This window comes from Sebastes fasciatus, chromosome 13 (assembly GCF_043250625.1).
Source record: "Sebastes fasciatus isolate fSebFas1 chromosome 13, fSebFas1.pri, whole genome shotgun sequence".
NCBI classification, from domain to species: Eukaryota; Metazoa; Chordata; class Actinopteri; order Perciformes; family Sebastidae; genus Sebastes; species Sebastes fasciatus.
In genome coordinates, this window is record NC_133807.1 from 17,056,677 (window position 1) to 17,083,047 (window position 26,371).

Sequence of the window (26,371 nt, forward strand, 5' to 3'; positions counted from 1 at the left end):
TTAACAAATCCAAAACAGTCAACATTTGCTGAAAGTTGGCCTTTAGTCAGACTGCACAGTCTGTTGTGGTTCTAGTTTTGCTCAGTTTTATGATTTGGTCCAAAATGCCTCTCACTGTCGAATAAATGAATAATGTTGATGGCGAGCCTATTGCTGTTGTGTGTTGTTGCCACGAAGTTTAAAAATGTAGATGTATTGCTTTTTGAATCTGCCATATATGTGACGGGTGTCAGCCCATACAGTATGAAGACAATCCTTTTTTATTCTGGTTTCTCATAGAAATATTTTCACTCACATTTCATGACGTTCAGCGCAGACATCACCTTTCCTGAGGACACTATAGACAAGCGATGTTTCAGTTTATTTCATAGTCCACATAAACTATAAAAATAACTGTCTCACTGTAAATTTGGCTGAATAGTACTTGACAGTTTTTCACCGAAAAGAAACTCCCTGATTCACCTGACTGCAGTTGTTTGTTTTTTTTTATCTGCAAAAGTGAAACTTGGATGAACTTGTATATCACGCCAAAAACGCTCTGGGACAACTTTATCTGCATCAATTTGTTATTTTCAAGGGCTTCTCTATCAGTTCATCATTCACATTGAGCATGCAGGAGTTTGGGCACAGAATGTTTGACACAAGAACGTCTCAGTGTCACCGCCTGTATTCATTTTAATGCAACAGGAAGTGCCGTGGTGGCAGCAGCAATGAGAGGCGCTGCAGGAACACACACACAGACTTTTGTTTACCACTTAAGTCCAATAGTTAATGACAAATCAGTGAAGGGGTCAAAGGTCACATGAAACATGACATCATATGCACAGGAGCTAATTAATAAAATGCTTCAGGGATGATGTGTTTTTGTAGACCAACCAGGAAATTAGCACGGTTCCCTCGACAAAAAGCCAGTGGGATCGTTCCATTGGCTTTTGGGTTATTGCAGAAAATAAGCTCTGTGGCAAACACACGTTTATGATGCTTACACGTTTTGTTCAGCAAGATAATCTCCACAAATTAACACAACTTTTATGTTTTTTGAAGTTTGAATGCAATTGCCAGAAGTACAAAGCTAAAGGCTATGAACAAACTACACCACGGTCGCATAAACTCAAGTACACACAACGAGACTGTAAAGGCGGACGAGTCGGCGTGATGATGTTAGCGACTGCCTTTTTTGAGACAGGCTTCAAAATTCACGAGTGGGATCTTCACTGACGTATGTAATTTTGTAGAACAAAACGTTAAAATCTGTTCAGCTTGTATTAACCACAGACATTATTTCAGGCATGTAACTAAAAACTGATTTAAAAAAACTCATCGACTTCCAGACGAGGGAACTAGAAGTGCTAAAATGATAAATCATTTTTTGGGTTTTAGGACTCATTCCTGTAGCACTCTATGGGGTGCGGGAAAAAATCGATAGAGCATAGTATCACAATAGTTTGTGTGGCAATATTGTATCGATACATGGACGTCAAGTATTGATCTCATGTTCTATAAAGTATTAACCTCTTACCAACCCGACGGCTTGCCGGCGGGCCAAACCGCTGTTCGATCTTCCAGATGTTGTAGCGGACTCAGTCTTAAAGCTAAACTGACGAAACTGGTATCATATGAAACTACAAAACCTAAGAAATGGATCGGTACCAACCATTTCATGTGAGCTTGTCGGGAAGGACGCTAATTAACGCTCCGAACTTGTGAAATGTGAAAGAAAACTTTGAGATGAACAGAGTGAAAACTGTATCTTATTAGTAAAACAGATGTTGAATAACTGCATAATTTGCAGTTGAAAAAAGGTAATAAATTGCAATATATATCATTCCGATATTCAGCATATCACAGAATGTTTAAAATAGCAATAAGATCGTATCGTGATAATATCGTGTCATTTTGCCTCTGGTGATTCCCACCACTACTAATTAAGTTGATCTCTTAGTACTCAGAGTATACGAGTCAGTTTCTCTACTTAAGACAATCAAAACCAGATTAGAGCATGTATACATGATCATATAGGGGCTGTCTGATACATATGCATACATATGAAGTGTACAGTCATTATGATTATTGTGTTTTTTTGCCTGCTAGACTGCAATCACATAGTAATTATTTTCAATATGCTAAACCGTTTTTTTAATAGCACAGCCTTTATCTATTTATATATTCATGTTTGTTCTTTATTTTTAATCCACCGCCCGTCTATAAAGAATAGTACACTGAGGTAGAAAACAAGATGTCATTTTATGACATTTTGAGAGCCTGTGTTAAGATTAGTTTTATGAATTAACACATGTATTATACATTTTCACACTGTTTAGTTGTGTGCGCCACAGTCCATCAACAAAAAGTTATAAAACAATAAAAAATAGGGCTGTCAATCAATTAAAATATTAAATCACGATTGATCGCATGGTTGTCCATAGTTATTAATCACACATTTGTATCTGTTCAAAATGTACCTTAAAGGGAGATTTGTCAAGTATTTAATACTTTTATCACCGTGGGAGTGGACAAATATGCTGCTCTATACAAATGTGTGCAAATAATGTATTACTGGAAATCAATTAACAACACAACACAGTGACAAATATTGTCCAGAAACCCTCACAGGTACTGCAATTAACATAAAAAAAATATTCTCAAATCATAACAAGCAAGCTGAAGCCCAACAGGCAACAACAGCTGTCAGTGTGTCAGTGTGCTGACTTGGCTGTGACTTGCTGCAAACTGCATGTGATTATCATAAAGTGGGCATGTCTGTAAAGGGGAGACTCGTGGGTACCCATTTTCATTCACATATCTTGAGGTCAGAGGTCAAGAAACCCCTTTAAAAATGTCCATGACGGTTTTTCGTCGCCAAAATGTAGTGTAGGTTTGGAGCGTTATTTAACCACCTTTGCGACAAGGTAATATAGCATGGTTACCAATGGATTCCTTAGGTTTTCAAGTTTCAGATGATGCCAGTATATTCACTCTAGCTTTAAAACTGAGCCTGTTACAACCTAAAAACTGAAGTTGCGTTAATGTGTTAAAGAAATTTGTGGCATTAAAACAAATTTGCGTTAATGAGTCATTAATGCGTTAACTTTGACCACCCTAAATAAAAAAACATGCATGTTGCAGCCTTCCCTCCTAGAAATTACATATATAAGCTAAACCAGTGTTGCTCGTGTTAGATGTGATGTGTTATTGATAGATGTAAGACTATAAAAGCAGTGTTACAACAGCCAAATCTTATTGGTTCCATTTTTGAACAAAACACTTTTAACTACTTTTGTTTTTTTATTGTCACTACTCCCAAATACCTCATTACATGAAAAATGCATTATTTTGCCGGTCTACTGTAAAAGCTGTTTCACTCAACACGATCATCATGAGATTTAATCCTGGGTGGAGCAGCCATTATGTCACTATTACATCTGCTGTGTGGATGCTTGCTGGTTTAGGTGAAGCTCCTCTAAAGGCAAAACTACATGTTTTAACCCAAATAGATTTCATTTCATCCTCTTTTTCTCCTCCCAACCAAACAGTTAAGCTGAACCCAGCTGCCATATTGCTGCTAGCAGCACATGCTAAGTTGGTACTGTTTGCCCCACTGATGGCTGCCAGTGTCAAAGACTTGACTTTGCTTCAAAGCTAGTGGCAAACAGTAGAAGGCTGTAGTACTGAGCAGCCTCCCAGTGTGCATTTGTAAAGGTGTATGAATAAGAGGATGCTGCAAACCTGTTCAACAAACCTTTTCTTTGCAAACTGTAAAGGAGTAAATGTTGGACCCGCTGCTTTAATGCTGGTCGCCCTCCGTATAAGGAGTCAGTAAACAGGAGAAGCAGTGTGTGTTGTGGGCTGAGCAGTGCAGAGCAGGTACATGGACATGGTGATAAGACCGGGGGACACCGAGGAGCCCCAGCGCAAATGAAAGGCTAAGTAAGGCAGGCAGGCGATCTTGTCATCACATTAGCCCGGCCTCATTGTAATTGTGAGGCTGCTGCTGTCGGCCACGGTGCAGCACAGAGCTCCGAGTCAGAGCCAGCGCCCCGGATAAAGTGCTCCGCCGACTGGAGATAATTGAAAATCCAAAAAGACTCGGGCTAATTTGATTACGCCAGGCAATCGCTGAATTGTTCCCATTATTAAAGGGATTTGATTATGACATGAAGTCAAGTCATTATTGGTGCCGAAACTGCAGGAGCTGTCCCTTCTGATGAGGGCCACTGCTAGAGGGAAACAATGGCACAGTGCGTGACAAGAGTGAGCATGAAGGTAATTTGTGTTCAAAAGAAAAAAAAAAAAATCACTAAATGTGAGTTGTAATAGTCCTTTAATCTTACGGCATTTTACCAAAGTGATCCTTCAGATTTAATTAAGTAAATGTGTGTTATTGTTGAAATGATATGAAAACTTCACACGTTCAGCTCCGATAGACAGCAAGAAGGAGACTATTTGAAAAATCTGAACTTCAATACCCAGACATCCTGTAATGTGATGCCAGAATTCAACACGACGACAGCTTTAACTGACTGCCACCAGACACAACAGTGAGAAGTGATGTAAAAAGTGGAGAATGGCTCCCATTAGACCGATCATCAGCTGCGAGATAAAGTTGTTTGTAAAAAAAAAACTGCAATACAAATAGATAAAACAATAAAGCTACAGTGCTGCTCAGCCCGATGTATATTACATTTGTAAAGGCAGCAGTATGGCTCTGCAAGCTGTTTTTTAATGGATTTCTGAGAGCAATGGGCACAGAAGCAAACCTGCAGCCGAGCAGACTGTCGTGCAGTTTCTGAAATACATCGTCAGGTTTCGACTTTTTCCAGGTTTTAACGGCAGTAAGGGGAGAAAAAAAAGTCAAATTGCAGCAGTTTTAGCCTTTCACTTTTGATTCATCACTTCCTGAGGACGAGGCGACCCTACCGACAGCAGAGTATAATTTGGGCAAATAGAGTGAAACTACAGCATCTCACTTCGGGGACGAGGGAGAAGCTCTTCTCTGTTTCTGCCCCACTTAAAGTCTGGGTAAAGTCAAATCAGAGATTTGTTTCTAAACACATTATACTGTACATGTTAGAAAATAATTGCTGAAAACATGTGAAAAGACTGTGAACTATATAGTGTTGAGTTGTGGAGTTAGACCGTTTGAATAACCGTTAGACTTGTTTTCTCCATTTTTGTGTTCAGGATTTTTGGGGCGGGCCTGAAATCACGGCTCGATGACGCACTGGAGCCATCCTTAGCATAACCCCTCCCTTAACACTATATAAAAACTAGAGCGCATAGCATCACTGGTTCTCCCACTCAATCCTGAGTTACTACATTTACTTACCACATCCAGTGGTCCAGTGGTGTACTGGTCATCTAGCATACTGGGATGTATGCTGCGTGTATGTTGCAAGACTGGGCTCACTGGCCAATCACAACCAATTTAGTTAAACTTATTTGCGTTATAGGCTTGGCCGTAGCCTACTCTGACGCTACTGCTGCGGCTGTATTGCTGCTCAGAATTTGATCATTTGGTCCAATAACATTTGGAAAGTCTACAAGACCCACGTGATTTAATTATTTTATCCCCATTCATATTAGCATTAGCAACTCCCTGGCAGTTTGAAGCCTCTGGTGTGCATGCTCTGTCTGCAAAAGTAGCACGCAGCAGTGAGATGGCCAACAAGAAATGTCCTATACTGTCACTGTGTATATATGTAATCAACCCTGGCCCACGATTGGGCGTGGTTTCAGAGCCTAAAGCGAATCCGCCCCCAGCGTTTAAGAGCAGAGAATACTACCTATTTTCAACCCAGTCGCCAGAAAAAATGTTGGCACTGGATGTTTCTGCAAACCAAACCAAAAATATGTTTCATAAATATATTTCATATCAGCATCGTATCACACTTGCGGAAACGCAATGCCATGTGGTTAACGTGGTGAAACGATTGGTTAGAATTAGGCAACAAAACTACTTGTTAAGGTTTGAAAAAAGATTTGTGTTCAAATGATAACGTAACAACATAACAACATAACAATGTAACAACGTAACAACATAACAACGTAACGCAACAACGTAACGCAACAACGTAACGCAACAACGTAACGCAACAACGTAACGCAACAACGTAACGTAACAGCCGTAACAAAGCAACAGAACCACTATAGTTAGATTTAGGAAAGAACTACATAGTTGGGCTTAAAACTACTATGTTTGTAAAGTGTAAATGACACTAAACGTTGTGAACACCGGACACAAACGAACAGCTAATTGTAACATGACGCAGGCGACATGAACAGCGGTCTCCTGGATGAAAGGCCTGTGTTTGTTGGACCCATCCACCTCCCCTCCTGCCGGCCTTGACTGTGTTTGCTCTTTAAACTATGCCACTTGCTCTGGCCGAATGCAAAAAACGTCGCTATTCAACGTATCATTCAAATTTGGCAGGGTGTTTAATATCAATTTCTTTTTGTGGTGTGACGAACTCAGAACACATTTATTTTTGCTTAACCGGACTTTGCGGGATGGGTGTGTTTGTGTGGCGCAGCTATCGGTTTAACGGCAAATCATCTACGTTTACTTGCAGAGGATGTTTCCCAGCAGGGACAGGTGAATAAAGGAAAGTTCAATAGTTGGACATGCTCATCATTCTCACCGTTGCCTCTCCTTCTTTCTGCCCGCTGATTTAAATATCAGCAGAATTCACTGAACTCCCCCATTAAGGCCAAAGACAAGTCGTGTGTAATGTATGCCCCCTCATGCAGCTCCCTCATATTTGCCACACACACACCACCTCTTCTCTGCCTTTGGGCGCTACATTCATATGAGGGATTAAGAATCCTTTGTCACCGGACCCCATTGACATTTGAGTGAGCATTAGTGAAATTATAACTGCATCTGGACAATATCCAGCCACGTTTTGCTCCACGATGTGACGATAGGCTGTGGGGGGGAGGCGATGCAGCCACACGGTGCGACCAGAAGGGAGCAGTCTTGTGCCTGGGAGTGTGTGTGTGGTTTTTTGGTGTGTGTTTGTGAGTCCCTGTCTGTGCTGTACAGTACGTACACCCATGCACACACTGGGGTATGCAGAGATGGGAGTGTGGAAGTGTGAAAGAGTGATTTTGTCCCTTTTGTATCTCGGCGAGCAGCGCCCTTAGTTCTGCTTGGATGGAGGTATGAAGAGTCACAGTGGGGGAAAAAGGCGCAGCTCTCTTTAAGGCAGGCTTTACCCACTCGAGTGTCCCCATTTGAGACACAGTGCCCAGCTTATCCTCCCTAAAGCACCTTTGACTAGGCCAGCTTCATTCTGAAGAAAAAAAAAAAAGTGCTCACCCCACCCCGTCGGACCTTGCACGGGGAGTGTGGGCAACCAGACCGGCAGAGATGACTCATCCTCAGCCTCCCTTCCCTCGTCTCTTCCTCCTCTATCTCTCTCCTTTAACCAAATTTGAAAGCGACTGTGTTTGTAATTCACCTCTGCGCTTGAATAAAGCTGCGCTCCTATCCGAAATGAGCTTTATATACTGTAGATGTGTGATGGCTGTTTGTGCTCCCCCCCGTCCTTAGTGGCAGCAATAGAACATGAGTGGTTTGAGGTTTATTTATTTATGCCTTTCAGGCTCTCTTTTCCTCTTCATTTTGGGGCTAAGAAATGGCAAGCAAGTGCCGCTGAGGCTGCAGAGATTAGGTTAGCATTGATTGCTTTATTGGTGTGGTTGGATTGTTTCGTATCTGGGAACATTTGATGTAAGCACAGACATTTGTCTTGTCTCGCGCTGTCTCTGTTTCATCGAAAGATCATTCATTTCTCTCAGTGCGTGGGATTTATTGGTAATACAGAAACAGGGGAGCAAATGCTTTTTGTTATGTAGCCTGTGTGTTTTTTTTTAAATGATGAATGTAGATATAGGTTCAATCTTTGGCCTTGCTATTATCACTCTCATTGGAGCTGTTGCAAAGTAATGTTCCAATTTTAATCAACACCTAATTACATCCAATAATGCACATGTAGCTAATCGGCAATAGTAATTACTACGTAGTCCAGCCTGAGAAGTATAGATCTGACTTATTGGTAGCTCTGCTGCTGCGGACTTTTGGATGTACGGCAGCATTGATCATAAAAGTCAATCATGACACACATTATAGTAACTTTTTTATGAGGGCTCTGCAACGTTATGCAATCCCTCCTCCTCAGTTTGATGCCCCTTCCTTTATTTATTGTGCTGAGCTGGTGCTATCCCCTCCAGACCTCATTGTGGATGTGTTTGAGCGCATCAATACCATACTCTTTTGGCGTCAACCATCAATAGTCCGCCCATTAAAATGTGGAATTGCTTAACGCAACACAGTAAGATGCATTTCTCTGTATGGAGACGGGTATTTGCAAATAGCCCTCAGATCAATGGTCTTTTACTGCCTTCTGAAACCATTGTCTGCAAAACAATTGGAAATCTTTGGGAGAGTATAGTGGGGGCAGCGTGAGAGGAGCTGGAAGAGGCGAAGCATCCCAGCACAGCGGCGAATTAATTACCCTTGTGAAGAATGAAGGTCTGTGAGATTTGCTTTTTGGGCCATTATCAAGTGACACTGCGAACGATTGTTTGTCCCTCTCTGGGTAATGTAGCCCAAACAATGGCTGGCCCAGGCCATCATATGGATCATTAGCAGCTCGCCGTGGGACCCCCGTCCTATGAAGTTGCCCTTCCGGGGGACCGAGGGGTTGCTGGGTCCTCTCCCTCCTTCCTTCTACCAGGGGACAGACAGCTGACAGCCCACAGGAGAAGACGGCCACTGGCTGCCGCTCATTAGGAATGGATGCACTCGAGTTGGGTCGTCAGAGCAAATCCCAGCGGGCGAGAACGCAGCTATTACTGTAACTGTTAGACTGCTGAGGGACGCCAAAGCTCATGAAGACACCAGAGAGACAAGATGGTGCCCTCCGGTCCAAATAATAAATGCCAACAGTGTGTTTTGTGGATGGATTTTGCTGTTGGGTTTATACTGAGGAGTTTAAAATAATGAATGGCTCATAAAAGGAGATTCTTCACTCTTAAACAGATGCTGTTAGACGCCATCAGTCTGGGGTTGTTCAGTGCATCTCAAGCCGTTCCTTAATAATTTCGTATACATCCCAGAGGAAGAGGCATCAATGTTTTTCCTTTCAATCAAAAATATGGGGCATGTCCAAGAGAGTGTCCTGTACAGTATAGCTCTCCATCAAAACAATGGTTTGAATGCTGATGCATAGTATGTTCTGTGCATGTTCTACTCTTTTCTTATTCATTATACATCAGAGCATTATTGGTCAGGCTAGAAACAAGCCTCAGCTCTTTGATCCCACAGGACTATTGGCAAAACTTGGTGGTTATTGTATCAGGGATATTTTGGTTGCTGTGTGTTATCATTAGATGGTTGTCTGTGTTGTGTTTATTGTTGTAACACTGGTTTAGATGCGGCCATTGCTCACTTGAAGAAGATATTTTGATATAATTGAGATTTTGCCTACTTAAATAGCAACCCAGTTGCCAGAATAAAATGTTGACATTGTACGTTTCTTTAAACCGTATGAATCTGGACGTTTCTGTACCAAAAATACATTTAACATCAACATTTCTACATACGTGTATATCGACGTTGTATATCAACCAATCCACCACAACCTCATCCCCTACGCAGACTTTGATTAGAAACGTATTTATGATATGTCAAAAATAAACGTAATCCAGGAGATAGGGCTGTCAAAGTTAAAGCAATAATGCGTTAATGCAAATTCGTTTTAACGCTATTAATTTCTTTAACACATTAACATAACTTGTGAGTTGCATAGTTATTATGCTAAATGCAGTACCTGTGAGGCTTTCGGGACAATATATGCCATTGTTTTGTGTTCTTAATTGATTTCCAATAATAAATATATACGTACATTTGCATAAAGCAAGCATTTTTTCCCACTCCCATGTTGATAAGAGTATTAAATACTTGAAAAATCTCCCTTTAAGGTACATTTTAAAGAGATGAAAAAATGTGTGATTAATTTGCGATTAATCTCGATTAGCTACGGATAATCATGCGATTAATTGCAATTAAATATTTTAATCATTTGACAGCCCTACCATAATAAAATATGTTCCATCGAAATGTAATTCGCAATGCAGTTTCACAATATGGCAGCGTCATTTTTAGGAGACCAGGCTGTAAATAAAGGCCTACTGAATTAAAAAAAAAAAAAAAAGAAAAAGCTAACTTCCCAACTTGATCATAGGTGTTTTGGCATTCAGTGTATAAAAACAATTACCCATCAACCCCTTTGTACAGTAGAAACACATGACATATTTGCACGACATGAAGTCAAGAGGCATAATGTTATCATCAGCATCTGGATAGATTATGAAATGAGCAGTTTGTCATTAAACCAAACATTAGGATGTCAAATACAAATAAGATCTTTTTAGGATGGATATTTTTGTCCCATGCAGCTGCAGCATAAAATATAGTCTTAAACATTCTCATTCATTATTTCGCAACAAGCAAAGATAACAAATGTCACAATTTAAGGCATTTCCACCCACGAGGTTATATCAGCGCTAAAACAAACAAGCTAACAAAATAAATGAATAAACGAGTGAAACAGTTTACCTTGAACCTGTGGTCCAATTTGTTTGTCCAAACAGACATATAATTTAATTCCAGTGCATGTTTTGAGTGTAGTGTGCATTGCAAGAGAAACACATTTCCCCAGCGAAATGGGAAAAGCACAAACAGAATTGGCAAGGTGCTGATGGATTTTATGTACAGAGGATGCATAATGCCCCGTGTCAAAAAAGCAAAGTGAAATTTCCTGTTAAATATGCAAAATCCCGGCTGTCTATTGAATGATAATGGCTCGGCACCTTGTCGCTGGGTTGCTGACTCCGTTGGCTGCGCTTCAAAGGCCTGTTGACTAACTTTGAAAAGACCTTGTGTTTCCTGACTCTGGGCTTTCTAAGATTGGACAAATGCAGCAGAAAGAGGGCTGTACGAGTGCCAGTCACGGCTTCCCCGAGACGCCGGAGGGATGTCAGCCTTTGAAGTGATAAAGACCCACTGTTTCTCAAGACAGCCGTCTCATATGGCCGAGCTCTGTGATGCGCTCATGTTTTTTAAAAAATGACCGTGTTGCTTTTGCGCACCGCGCCTTTCTTTAGGGGGTCACATGCTGCATGAGTTAAACTCTTTACAATTTCTGTGAAGACGGCGGATCTGGGTTCTGGCGTGCTTGTGGTGTACACTTTATGGCAATATGGGTGTGGACGCCCTGGATGTTTATAGTTTGGGCTAGGCCCCTTAATTCCAATGAAGGGAAATCTTGATGCAACAGCATACAATACAACGATATATTAGACTAGAATAGGTATGTGACAATACCAGAAATTTAGTAGTCGATACCAATACCAGAGAAATTCCAGGATTCTCAATTCTCAACTACCCATGTACTTCAATATACACTCCTTTATTACAGCTTGTATAATGTTTTTTGTGAACGCTGGACGCTGTTAGTCTTGAGCTCTGAACTCTAGTAGAAAAATAAGTACCGTCAGATTATCATTATATAGGCATCGACTAGGTACCAGTGTATCTGTTCTCATGACATCACTAGATGCCAACGTTATGGAACCAGTTTGGAGAAGGTCCTTTCCTGTTTCAACATGACAACGCCCCTGTGTACCAAGTCAGGTCCATAACTAAATGGTTTTCCCAGTTTTGTGAGGAAGAACTTGACTGGCCTGCAAAGAGCCCTGACATCAACCCCATCCAACCATAGCCAGATTAACCTGTTAGAGGGCTCCGGGGCAAGAAGCTCCTGTTGAGCCTCTATTGAAGCCCCCACCCACTCATATCCCGCCCTCCACCCTACCACCCTGACACCTCTGAATTCCCTGTTAACCGAATACACAGATTTTTGTGTGTGAATTAATTTGCCATACATAACTTTATTTAGAAATGTGCACCACATGGGCATGGAACGATATGAACATTTCCTGTCACGATTATCCTGGCCAAAATAATTCACCATGGTATCCCGATAATCATGAAAATATCTTAATATAATATATATATATATATATATATATATATATATATATATATATATGCAACACCTCCTACACATTTCAGGCCCAACAAAATACAGTTGTGTGAATCTACATGTTGTTATTTTGCTTCAAACTCAAATGCCAAAACAAGAAAAGCTCAATATATATATTGTCCCATCCTTAGCACCATGTGAACACAGTATGAACTCAAACCTCTACATGACATGACCACAAGAACAGGTTGAGTGGTAATATTGTACTTTAGTGGTACCCATTTCTATCTTTAGCAGCAAATTAGCAGTTGACATGCAGCGAGTCTGTTGCTTTGGGGGCACTGGGGCATTTTCCACGTTGCCCAGTTGGTAATCCAGCCTTGCATCTAACACCTTTCGGGATGATCTGGAACGCCGTCTGTGAGTCAGACCTTATCGCCCAACATCAGTGGCCAACATCACTAATACGCTTGTGGCTGAATGGGAGCACATCCGTGCAGTCAGGCTCTAAACCGCCTGAAACCAGAAGTTATAGTCCCACAGCACTACACAAGACAATCCCATATAGTGAAATGCTTACATGTCCACATACTTTTGGCCATGTTGTCAGCGCCACTTGGTGTAATTCATCATCACCATCAACAGGCCTCACCGCTGCGTCCTGATTCCACCAAATCCAGTCTGCATTATGCGCCCACCAGTTGTTATGTCACATGTGTACGGGCTTAATAAATGGTGTGCGCAGCTCCACTTCATGAAAAATGGGCTGCTCCTTGTAATCAATGCAGGAGCAACGTGAATCCGGCCGGCCATTATTCTGTTGGCCTAATCATTTGAAGAACCAGAGACAAACTACCACCTGTGCTCTGAGCATTGATCATGTGTAGGTATTCTATTAAATCTAATAATACACTTTCTTTTGGCTAAATCACCCTGCACATTTCAATACCAAATGACTTCTGTTCATTCTATTAAACTGGAACTACTCTCAATTATGTTTCATAGTCCTATTGTCTGATACTAATGAAGATGAAACACTTTCATTTTTCCAGTTAATTAGTTCATATTTAACAAAGGTGCTGTGCCATCAGACTCCGAGGAAGGAGCTTTTTTTTTTCTTCCTCTCCTTCCTCCCTCTCTGTTTCGCCTCCTATGGCATTGAAAATAATCCTTTTTGCCTTTCATCCCAGAAATTGTGTCTGTGTGTTTTAAATTCCGACACTGTTTTAATTGAATTCTTCAAAAGAATCCACCTGATCCTCTGCACATTTTTTTTTTTTTGTTGAATGAGCTTATGCTTTGTGAATGTACTGATACTCCAGGTCCTGTTGGCAGGCAGTGCCAAGGACAGCTAATTGAAGGTGAATTGATAATGCCCCAGCTGTCTGTGTGTTGCAGCCTCATAGCCGGTCTGCTGTGCGCGTCTTTGATAAGTAATTCATCTGTTTGGCCTCGCAGCACTGCCTTGTTTCTTTCATGTCACTCTCTCTCTCTCTCTCTCTCTCTCTCTCCCCCTCTCCCCCGTATATATATATGTGTGTGTGTGTGTGAAGCCTTGGATGCTCCCTCCCCCAGGCTATGTGTCTGTAGTCATGGTCAACGGGGGGTGAATCCTCTGCTCTCTCTGCTCTCACACTCTGGGTCTCTGGGTGGCATTATATTACTTCATCTTTCTCTCCCAGGCTTCATTCTAATTGGATCCACTCCCAACTTGCACGGAAAAAAAAAAAAAAATCTCTACCAGTCAGCCACCTATCCTATCCTCCTCGAAACTTCATCTTCAGAAAACAATCCAGAAATGACAGTCAGACACCCAGAGGTGCAGATCACCAGGTCGCCACCCAAAACCTCGCCCCCCCCTGTTGCTTTAAAGCCAACTTTAAACCCCCTCCGTCTGCCCGCCTGCCCCACCTCTTGTTTTTGCAGCGCGATTCATTAACATGTTTGAGGTGGACATGGTCGGGCCACAGAGCGGCATCTGAATCAATGCCCTCGCCTCCCAATCTGCCCTTTATCATGTTAATATGATTTCCATTGATGGAACGCTTTTTCAAAATGGCATCCCTCTATGGTTTTACATATTGACTTTTTAATTCATGGCCCTCAGTGCCGCATCACTCTTGTTGTACCGCCGCTGCAAGAACGCTCCCAGATCAGAGACGGATGTTGCTTGAGTGTGGAATTGACTTCAGGGCAGTGTTTTTTATTTTCTCTTTTTTTTTTTTTTTCTTACTTTGTGCAGCTGTGGGAGTGAGTGCGTGCTTGCATGTGCGTGCTTGCATGTGTGTGTGTGTGTCCGGCCCCACCCTTTTCTATCTATCTCCCTGATGGTTTGTGTGTGTGTGTGTGTGTGTGTTCTCTCGTTAGGCCCGAGCCAAAAAAACAAAACTCCACATCGGCTCCATGTCGCTGGGGCGTTGAGTAAGTTGTCTCTTTGCTAATGTTCTCACCAAAATACAACCCGGCCTCGATAGTAATAATGTTTATAGCTCATCCCAATAGCCAGTGGAGAATTGCCTGAACCTGTAACATAGCTATAACAGGAAATAGAGAATTTAATGCCCCGTAGAGTTACATCGTACGAGCAGTAAAACATATATTTCATTATATATTATGAAGACTGAATGATGTCTTTCTTATTGTGGCTCCTCTCTGCAGAGTGAGAGGATGAAGATGATTTTGTTTTGCACATATAATTAAAACAAGTTTCTCATTAGTCCTTGATTTCCTTGGACATCATGTAGTAATATCATCCAGTCAAGATGAATCCATCTTATGTTTAAATAGGTCACTGGATCTCACAGCTTGTTTCAAACATTCATTGCATTAGATGTTTTCTTCAGCTCTATCTGTATATGGAACTTAAAGCTAGGGTAGGTAATGTGTCTTAGAAGCAGGTTTTGTTAAGTTTGTTGAAATTCTCTTTACATCCCGACGGCAATCAATAAACCAAATGCTCTGACAAAAAAAAATGAAGCCTGTTGCAGTACTGTCAGCTGGCCGAGTGGCTTTGGAGGGAGGCCTGAAGGGGGACGGACTGTCAGTGTTGCCGACTTGGCGGCTTTCTCTCTAGATTTAGTGACTTTTAGAGCTAACGTTAGTGCTGCTAGCGACTTGCATTAGAAAAAGAGTTGACAACACTGGGCTGGGTTTGTAGGAAGTATCATTTTCCAAATCTATCGTGCTCCTCAGAAATATCACAATCAGAAATACTTTATTGATACCCGGGGAGCGTTACAGTTGCTCTTTTGTAAACATAAAGAAATGTAAAAAAAAATAAAAAAATAAATAAAGGAGTAACATGTAATACATAATGCTACAATATTAACACCATATAAGTAAAGAAATATAAGTAAGTATTAAAATGAAAATAAGAAAGTGAAAATATGTACAAATAGTTGCATAAAGACGTGCAATGGTTGAGAAATAACCACAGTGCAAATAAGTAAATACAAAATGCTGAGAAGATGCTCTTGTTGGTTTTTCCAATGTTGCAGAGAGACTCCAGCTTTAACATTTCGTAATTGGTTCATAAAAACAACATTAACAGCTATTAACGAGGGGAAAACACTTTGAGTCATTTGGAAAAGTGAGATCTGGAATAATATGGTATTTGAATTCAATGCATTCATGGAGTATCATATTATAAATATATATATGCATTTGAAGTCAGTTTTGTTTTGCAGATTATAAAGGTGTGAATTCACTACCTAGACTTTATTAAATAATTTGATAGACTTGTGCATTAGTGACTTGATGTTTTATGTTATGTGGGGCCCACATAGAGCCTCAAGAGTGTGTTGGCCTCCAAAACTCAAAGATATTCAGTTTACTGTCATAGAGGAGTAAAGAAACCAGAACATTTTCACATTTAAGAAGCTGGAATCGGAGAATTTAGAATTTTTTTTTTGTTTCCGATAAATCAATTTTCAAAATAGTTGGTGATTATTTTAATAGCTGACAACTAATCGATTAATCTTTGCATCTCTAGCAGGACACTGAACCTACGATTGCTCCTGATGTGGGTTTGAGAAAAAAAGTACCTCATACCAAAGTGTCACGTGCCAAATGATATAAAAAAAATAGAATTACATTTGAAATTGCATGATGGCCAGACAGTTGTATGATGCCTTTAAGAGACATAAAGTAGCTGCTGTGAACTTCATCACCACCAACTGTGAGCAACGATTGCCTGCTCATGAACAATTAAATGGAAATGAAATCATTGTCAGCGCCCCAACATTTGATGCGCAGCGATTCAATCATCCAATCACGTTCATGCGTCGGATCATAAAACGGTTCATTTACAGCAGCGGCGGCAGAAGCCAGCCAATCACTTTGTCTTTGCTTTGGCTGTTGACACCGAGCTTCAACCACCGCGTATACGTCTGGGGTTCCTCAGTGGAGAGCCTCGCAGATCTATGTTGAGCTCACTGATTAAGCAATGGCTCTTCTCTCCATTTCAAATGACAAGCTGCCAGGGACTTTGGTTTTAAATTGTGCAATTAGTGATCTGGCATGCTTTGCTTGGCTTCAGTCAGACTCAAATCCCAGTCCAGGGCCTCGCCGAAGCACAGTCGACAACACATACTCCAGGAGCATTTGTCAGACAAATTCATCTGAGCCTCCACTTCCACTTTGCTCTCTGAGCACACTAACCTCCCTCAAATGTCAGCCAGAGTATTTACCGTCTCACCGGTGGGTAAACAGTGGTGATCCGGGTTAGGCGGCACCAGATTCTTCTCAGTCAGAGCAGATAATAATTCACTGTTTGTTTATTGTTGTTGTTTTTGTACAGATTTGCACAAAATGATGTCGAGTATGCACCGGCCTTTGCCAAAAAGTTGTACTGCGCCTGATATTCACTATATTAAAAATGATCTATTTCTCTGCAGTCATAAATTATAAATATATTTACATTTACAATATCCACCTAGGACTGCTATAATAAATCTACATAATCTTGTTGGGTTTACTGCAGCAAATATATAAATTAGGTTACTCATTTTAGGTTGCAAAACTACAAACCAGCCACCTCTTGATCATTATGTTGGCTCAAAAATGAAAAATGGCTTATATAACATAATTATTACTGTACTATATAAATAACCTAAGCTTGGATAATATTGGGAACAGCTTAGATAATAGCCTTAATATTTAATTTCCCCTTTGAAGTCGCGGCTGAGTACATTGAAAGTTAGAAGAAGAATATGGTAAAACTTGTCATCACCACCAAGATTCATTTGAACATGTATTTTTAATAGACTCTTGTAGGAGTCGGATTTCCACAGCTCTGAGAACTGCTTTCATTTCAGCAGTAGTTTGTTTCATGTCTAAAGCCGAGCATCAGGAGTCTAGCATCTGACCAGCTGGGATTTAATGTGCCTTGCTGATAGATGAAAAACTTGCTAAGTTGCAGAAAAAATATTCTGAATTACAAGTACCTTTCCCCTCCTCCTCCTCCTCTTGCATCCAGAAGTACAGCTGGATACTAAATATCATTTTTCTGGTTGGCGGAAACGACAGTCATCTGCAGAAATGGCATTATCTGCCATTTATCACTGCTGTATTTGCTGCGGTAATTAACTTTTTAATGCTGGGAGTTTTGATATCTATTACAAATTAGCACTATTTTTTTTGTGCTTCCCATTGGGGACACAACAAACGCGAGATGTTCGACACATTAGAATGCAAATTTTTCCTCTGCAGCTTTTGTTCTGTCGCAGTGACAACTGTTGGACCGCTGTAGCGAGCAGAAGCAGCCAAACAGGAGGTTCTAACATCCATCCACAGTAGATCCAAGCGCCAGTGGTGAGAAGAAATAAAATTGTAGAAATCGTGGCCTACAGTATATGTCCCAATTTCCCGTTGAGGCTTTCAAATCTATGAGAGTGATTTTACTGATGATCACTTCTCTCCCTCAGGAACAGGAGCTGTAAATGTTAACAACACAGTTTTTAGAATCTGGCACAGGCTGAAATCCCATCTCTCTGCCAATATATCTTTCTGCTGTTTAATATGCTTTAACCCATCGTCACGGGCCAGTGATGGAAAGTAACTCGGTGCATTTATTTTTGTACTCTACTTAAAGGTGCAATGTGTAATTCAACAAATAGGGGGCAGCATTTTCTACTGGTTCATACTATCTAAATTTACAGTCATCAGTTATTAAAAAAAAAAAAAAGCCAATTACATTAGGGCTTTTTATTGGCAAGAATCTGGTGATACGATACTTATCATGATACAGGGGTAACAAATCAATATATTGTGATATATTGCGATACTGTAAACAAGGTGATATTGCAATTTTTTAAATCTAATTTCAGGAAAACTGTCATAGTATAAAGAACACACCAGAAATACACAATTTTTAGAATAGGCAAAAATGACACATTTATATTGCATGCAAAATAACTGCATTGTTTTTCCCTAAAACTGCATTTAATTATCATAAAGTGGGCATTGTCGTGGGTTCCCATAGAACCCATTTTCATTCACATATCTTGAGGTGAGTGGTCAGGGACCCCTCTGAAAATGGTCATGCCATTTTTTAGTTTCACCAAAATTTAGCGTAACTTTGGAGCGTTATTTAGCCTTCTTTGCGACAAGCTAGTATGACATGGTTGGAACCAATTGGTTTTCTAGTTTCATATGATACCAGTATCTTCACTCTAGCTTTAAAACTGAGCCCGCTACAACTTCCGAAAGGCAGAATAGCGGCCGGGCCCGACAGCGGCCCATCATTCTTTTTAAGAGGTTAGTTAAAAAGCGATACAGCGTTTTGGAGAATCAATACAGTATCACAAAATTACGCAAAAATTGACCAAACTGCTGAAACTCGGCCTAGTTCACCTTAGCCATCTGTGTGTTTACTGTGCCACTAACTGGGGGCTGTGGGGTCTGTTGATATTTTTATTGGATTACATCCAAAGTGGTAGAAATGAGAAACCGACTCGTATTTTCGTTTCGTCCTCCCTTTCGCCAGGAGACTACATACTGGGAGGAGAGCTGGTTGCTCCGGAGACGGATCTTCAGTTAGTGGTTAGCTATAGCAACTCAAAGACAGCCAGTGCAAACCCCAGCGCCGGGAGTCACAGTGTTGGGTCTAAGCTTCATAACGGCATCAACAGAAATTCTGCTGATCCGGCGGGGAGTCGGATACATAGACGTCTTTAACATCACATTGACACTGTAACCTCTTCACATTCTGTTGATAATATTATTTCATCTTTTAAACTATAATTTTGGCCAGATCTTCCACAATGCACCTTTAAGTACTTGTACTTTACCATATGCGAGTAGTTTCATTTTAATATACATTTCAATTACACTACATTTCAGAAGGAACATTTGTACTTTTTTTTCTCCACTACATTCATCTGACAGCTACTAGTTACTTCAGAAATTAGGATTTTACATCCAAAATATCAATTTATAAAATAAGATGATCTGTTCTGGATTAAACTGTCCAACAAAATGGGAAATAGTTAGAATTATTTTCCCATACATACTACAAAAATATCCTTAATACATGTTAATGCATCTGTATTCATACATCATAATGCAATGTGATGCACTTTGTCTCTCTTTGATGTGAATTAACAACATTCCAGTCTGGCTTTCTCTTCCTTTTGTTTTATTGAACTTGAACACTATTAAGTGATGAAAACAATGTTGGATTGAACAGTGAATATCTGTTGACTACAATTGGGCATCACAGCAGGTGTTTTTTCTTTTTAATGACACCATCATGCCACAAATGGCACTGATCACATCCATTAATCAAGTAGCTCACAACACTCAGGCAGACCGTGACCATTGTGTACTACAGTGTGATGTAATATCCAGAGCTGGATCTGTAGGTGATTGAGAAAGGCCTCCATGTTTCATCCGCATGGTCCCGCCATGGTAGTTTGCTCTCCTCCCAAAGCAAACATAGCAATTACAGGCGCTGTCAGTCACTGTCAGATGTGGCATCGGTGATCAATCCAGCCCATTGGACTCAGGACATTAGACATGAACATACATGCAGGGGAGTTAAATCCTCCCCCAGCTCCCAGGCCTGCTGTTCAATCAGCTTCCTCTGCTGGGATCGAATGGGAATCCATTTTGTGTCGTCGCAGGCTGCTGTTTCTCCTGCTACTTCTCAGGCAACATCTGTCTATTTCAACACAAAAAATTTCCAACTATTCCCCTTTAGACATAAAAATACAACATTTAAAACAATATTTTGACAGTGTGCCTTGTGTTTCTGGCCATCCTTGTTTGTTGTTTTCCCGTGTATCATCCTTATTCCGTTAGATAACTGGCCAAACGCAGTAATGTCACATTTCTGAACAAAACAATGGGTTTGATGAAATAAACATTTTCCACTCCAATTGTCCAAAACATCAAAGTGAAATGTCAGGTTTTGGTATCAGTCCCTCAGAATGAAACAGTAATGCCTTTATTTCTATAACTGCCATGTTACACTGGCGTTGAACAAAAATACACGACAGCAACGATTTAATTGACCAGAATACATTTCAGCAGTAAAAAATAGTGTCCAAATTCAATACAACACACTGATAGCACACCAACACCGTCTCCTACAAAGTTACATTTCCATACAAATAAACTCTGCATTCACCATTACTTTCGAGGGAAACATATTTGCTCCTGGTTTACGGACACAGTTTTAAAAAAAGTGGGTGAAAACGCAACAACACCACTTGGATAGGTTTACTAAATATAGCATGATTTGGCTTTAAACTAGTATGTTTGATATGGTATTGAAGTTAAAGACGTAAATTAAAACAAGTCAACGTTGATTTTTGGTTTCACACGGGAACACAGCGGTGTGCTGGGGGAAAGTCCTGTGTTTGTTTGACCCTTCCATCCACCCCAACCTCTGCCCTACATGGACCATGATTAGAAACGTATATTTTGATACGTCAAAAACAAATGTAATCAGGGAGAAAATACTCGAAAGGTATTTGTCAATGCAGTTTGGTTTTATGAGCATACACTATGTATATCATGAGTGTTCTCTTTTGTAATTCGTACACAAAATCAATGTACATCCCCGTTTTTTATAAACAGCGAATGATGCAATATGTACACAAACAGAACAATCAAACTTTGACATTGGAATGACACCGCCTATTAAACTTCACAAAGAGGAGGCAATTAGTTTGTCAAAAAATGATATACACTTTTTTAACCAGCCGCATTTTTTTCCTTACGTGCATTGCATTGTGGGACATAAATGTACACCAGCCTACTTAGAGTCCAAGCATTTTTAGTCCGCACACTGGCATCTTAGAATGTAGGGAATTTAGTCACTTTTAAGGCCACACAGGGGGCCTGACGAATAAACAACACTAAAATGCGAAACGCCCCCTCGAATATTATATGTCTAGGGCTTTTATTGTGAAAGGTAAGAACAGAAATAGATCCGGTCTGTGCTGCCTTTGTCAACGTTGAAAGAAGTAAAAAACATTTGCCGTCTTGGTTCAGACTACGCAGCCTCTGTGTTCTAGGCGCAACTCAACTCGTTCCGCACAACGTGACTGGTTGATGCCTTTATTCAAGATGAAAAATCAACCTTGTTATGAAAAAAAGTATGCCGTTTTTTTGGCGCGTGATATTCATGTTCTATGTGACAGTACTCATGACAAAAAGAACAGCTCAAAAAATATTTTGATGTGCGAATTAATCACACGAAAAAATCGCAGCCGTTGCGTAAAGGCCTTTAGTGTGCACTGCATACTCAAATCTTTGGTGTGTAGTATTCAGTTGAGACATGGCTGTTGCATTTTTTTTTTTTTTTTACAAATCTTAGGTGCATTTTTACAAATATTTCTATTGAATAAAAGTAGTACATATATACACAGAGTCATCACAGGGCCTTTCAACTTCTTAATATTTGGGTTTGGTGCCCATTTATAAACATTTTGACTGCACAAAGATCCGTCAAAATGTCTATTAAATGAAAAGTGTGGTTACTCTTTTAAGCAACAGGTTTCTGCCCATTATTTGGATAGCCAAAAAAGCAGAGGTGGGTCTTTGGGGGGGCAGCCTGTGAATGTGCTGCCCCTCTTCCTCAGATGTGCTCGACACACCACTGCTTGTTAGCATTGCAGGAAATCAATAACTGAAATAGAAGTAGACGAGACAAGTGGGTACACCAGAGGGATAAATGGCAATACATGAGCACAAAATAACTCCATAGTGAACACCACAGATGGATGGATATAAGAGCATCTGAGGGTAGAGTTTTTCCTTTAAATGCACAGTTATCACGGTGTCAAACCTCTGAGGGAAAAAAAGGCATAATAGCCTCATTCTTAACTTTACTTCATTGTAGCTGCTGTGCATGTACATTATTCTCATCCGCCCCTGTCGCCCTCGCGCAGCAACAACAGATAGAGATCTATAACTGCGATCTCCAGTCTGGAGGGAACCGGTGGGGGGAAAAGGGCTTTGTTAGGCTACGGGTCCCCGCCTGCGTGGCTGCGCCGCTCGCTCCGGCATGGGTAAAGAAACAGCCATACACACTGACCTCAGAGCTGTTGTTTAATCATCAGGGCATTTTAATGGCTTGTCAGAGTAATGAAATATGGTTGGAGGCTACCTGGTGCAAACATTACGATAAATCCCTCTCACACAAGCCTACGCGGGGCTTAATGGTTATAAATCATCACTTTGGGGAGAGAAAAATGACAGCTATTAAAATAATGAATGGGATGATTAATTTTTCACATTAAAGATTAAAAGCTATGAAAGGTATCATCAGATATTTGAGCCGCCGTAAACGTTTGAAAGTGAGAGCTTATTTTCCGCACTTTATGACGCCCTCCGTTTCTTCACTGTCATCCAAGTTTCTGCCCCCTTTTTTTTTTTTTTTTCCCTCCTCTCTCTGTGTGCTGGCTGGGTGCGCCCGCCGACACAGGCATTCCTTACACCTAATTTGTGCTCTTGTAAAAGTGCTCTGAGGAAAAGCCTTGAAGAACACTCATTGCTTGAGGCAGTACAGGACCCTCTCAGCCTCTCTGCAGGGGCTCCTCAAGGCTCTCACCGACATTATTTCATACCTCTAAAGCTGTCATACCTATAGCCTTTCACAAGAAGAATAAGAAGAGCTGGCCAGAGGTAGTTTGCCTTGTTTTTTGGCCGTTTCTTTTTTTTTTTACTCGGTTGTTCTTGTCAGCTTCCCCAGCTACATCTGTTCTGCTGCTAGTGAGAGCTGATTAGTCAACTTTCTTGCTTCGAAATGCATGTCGAACAAAAGACGGTATATAATAACACATGCTCACTGAGCTGGAATAAATCCCCATGTATAGACAAACTATGACAAGCTTTCTCTCTTCGTCAGATGGCTCCCAGGAGAAGGTGTGTTATTGCACATAGATTCCTAATTCAGGCTTTCACTTCCAGGGGACTCGGCGTGTTGTTCAGACATATATCACCCAAATTGCAAGGCGAAAGATTAGAGGGGAGAAGCATAATTAGAACATTAATAACCATACATGTTAGGGAACATAAGTAATTGAGTTTTTTTATGATGAATGGGAATGTAAACAAAAGGCAGGAGAGTGAGAGGTTCAATTAGATATTCCAAGCAGGGCTCTGTCTCAGCAGAGACGTGAATGTAGGCTTCTCCCACTGTTGCCCAATTATTTCTGTGTTCCCAGGCAATGATAGTATTGCTTGTCCATCTGCAGCCTTCAAAGGGATATTCAAATCGTCTCATTGAAGCAACGGCTCCATTTGTTGGCAGAGAATAAATTGTTGGCGAGAAACATTTTTTTTTTTTTTTTATGCGCTCAGAGCAAAGCCAGGTATTTGTGCAGCTAAAGTTATTTACAAAGTGGTGGGAAATTTAAACGACTCCTCTGGCGTTTCCGCGTACCTCCTTTTTTTCTCTTTGATTTCTGCCTTTTGTGTGTGTGTGTGTGTGTGGTTTCTTTTTCCGTTTTCCTTTCACATGCTGTCACCGGAGACACGCGTGACGGCCGCCCACTCCTCCTTCATGTTCTTCCAGCTCTTTTTTTTTTTTTTTCGCCGTCTGCTAATGATCCAGGGACACCAAATAAAGGGCCACTGAAACAAAATGGCCACCGTAGCTGCCCACTTATATCTCAACCCTCCCCTCTCGAATCAATTCTGACATTTCATTCTGCCCTTATAGAAGGTAATGGTGCATTCAGAGGTTGTTACCGATAATGTTGAAACGGTATTGCTTGGTTTCATTGGATAGACGTACTGTAACCTCTGCAGCAGGATGGCTTCAGCTCTCCTCTGCCTCTCGTCTCTGTACCTTTGTTCTCTCAGACTGAAACGTTGGTATTTACCGGCTCAAATATCTCCTTTGGCACAAGTGGGAGCAGCGTTTCTTTCATTTTCTCTTAACAAGTAACCAACCAGTGTTTGTATTTTTCCTCCCACTCTCGTGTTCACACAACATGAAGTGAAAACAGCCTTTTAAGTCGGCTAGTCAATACACTGTTTCTAATATATTATTTACTGCCTATGGGTTGTATATCAGAATGTGCTAAACAACTGTTTCGGTTTTGCAGTCGTAATCATGTAGAGAGAAATCACAGAGCCAGATGTCTGGCCCTCATTTTACAGCATTTATGTTTCCCTCTGAGTTTATGTAAAATTCATCCTTCCCTGTTTTATTTATTCCCCCGTTTTCACAGACTCAACAATTAGTCAATTCCCAATCAACAAGAGAAAAGAAATTGCTTTTAATTACTTTTGATAAATGACAAATTGTGTTGGCATGGCTCCCCGCAAATGCTTAATCAGGTGCAGGGCGGGGTAGGAAGGCGGGCACCGGGAGAAGGGATTTCTGCTGGGACGAAATCAATGCGCTTTCTCTGCGGTTCACCGGCTGGGCTTCTGGGCACCAGCCAACCCCGAGGCCTGCGAAGATACACAAGTCAGCAGAAAAAAGCACCCGCTGCATGGGAGCAGTCGCACACCGAGGCAGGAGCACGCTGCTGTTTGTGCATATGGGCCGTGTAACAGACGTATACGTGGGCTGCAATGTTCACTCGCGGCGTTAAATGTTTGTGGACATCGATGCAAATACACATTCAGACACAATCATGCACTCAATTAGTCACTCTGACCAAAATAATAAAATCACTGCCAGATAATGTTATTACTTAAATGCAATAGCACCTGTCTAAATGTGTTGACAATGAAATCAAACCTGATGTACCAAACGGAATTACAACGAGCACTTCCATCATTACTTTTTACATTGCTATAACGGTAGAAAGAGACGTGTTTAGATCCATGACTTAAAGGAATATTTCACTATACATGTTTCTAAGTGAACAGCAGCCGAGAGTTTTGTCATTGTAGTGCGGTTGCCAGGTTTTGTACCATTGAGACCAAAACAAAAACTTGCACTCACCAACTGTATATCTGGCAGCCCATGCTAGCTGGAGACAGTGAATGGATAAACAAGTGTTGGGTGAATGGATAAACTGTTGTTCTACATGTCGGATGAAACAAATGACATGCATCATGTTTATTGGTGAACTTTCGAGGTGTTGGTAGGTGTATTTGTTAACCTTTGACAGAGCCACGCTGGCTGTTTCCCCCCTTGCTTCCAGTCTTTATGCAAAGCTAGGTTAACCACATCTTGACTTCAGCGACCTACTGAAACACCAGATACAGTATGAGGTTTATATTGATCATCTAACTCTAGGAAAGTAGGCAAATAAAAGTTCTAAAACGACGTTAAACTATATTTAATAAAAGTTGAAATTCCACAATATATAAATACTTAATTGCCAGCAGATTCTGACGTTCACAGTGTTATCAGCAGGATGGATGTTTCCCAAAAGTAAAAGGGCATCATGTGTAATTGCCACTTCGCATTAGGTTGCATTTATATATACATTAATGATATTTGATGGGGTTAATGGTAGGGTTGTGTACTGGCAAGAATCTCGTGATACGATGTGTATCATGATACAGGGGTATTGATTCAGTTGATATATTGAGATACTGTATGCAAGGTGATATATTTTGTTATTTGTTGTTTTTTTTCAAATCTAATTTTAGGAAAACTGTTATAGAATAATGAACACACCACCATATGTATAAAATCTGAGTAAAAAAAAAAGTCACCATGTGAAATGGCTACTATGGTGACTAATATCATTACACATTAATATAATTAGACTCATTGGATCCACGGGAGTCTCAGCTTTACAGTGATACCCAATGTATGTAATTCAAGACTGTTTAAGACCCCAGTTAGGAGAAATATGCAAATACACCATTTTAAAATAGGTGACAATAACACATGTGTACTG

At 40.7% G+C, this 26,371-nt stretch overlaps 1 protein-coding gene across 14 annotated transcripts in view; it reads left to right on the forward strand.

Annotated features, from left to right (window-relative positions):
* LOC141780577 (RNA binding protein fox-1 homolog 3-like) overlaps positions 1 to 26,371 on the forward strand; it is a 466,511-nt gene that overhangs the window by 212,588 nt on the left and 227,552 nt on the right. The window lies entirely within an intron of this gene.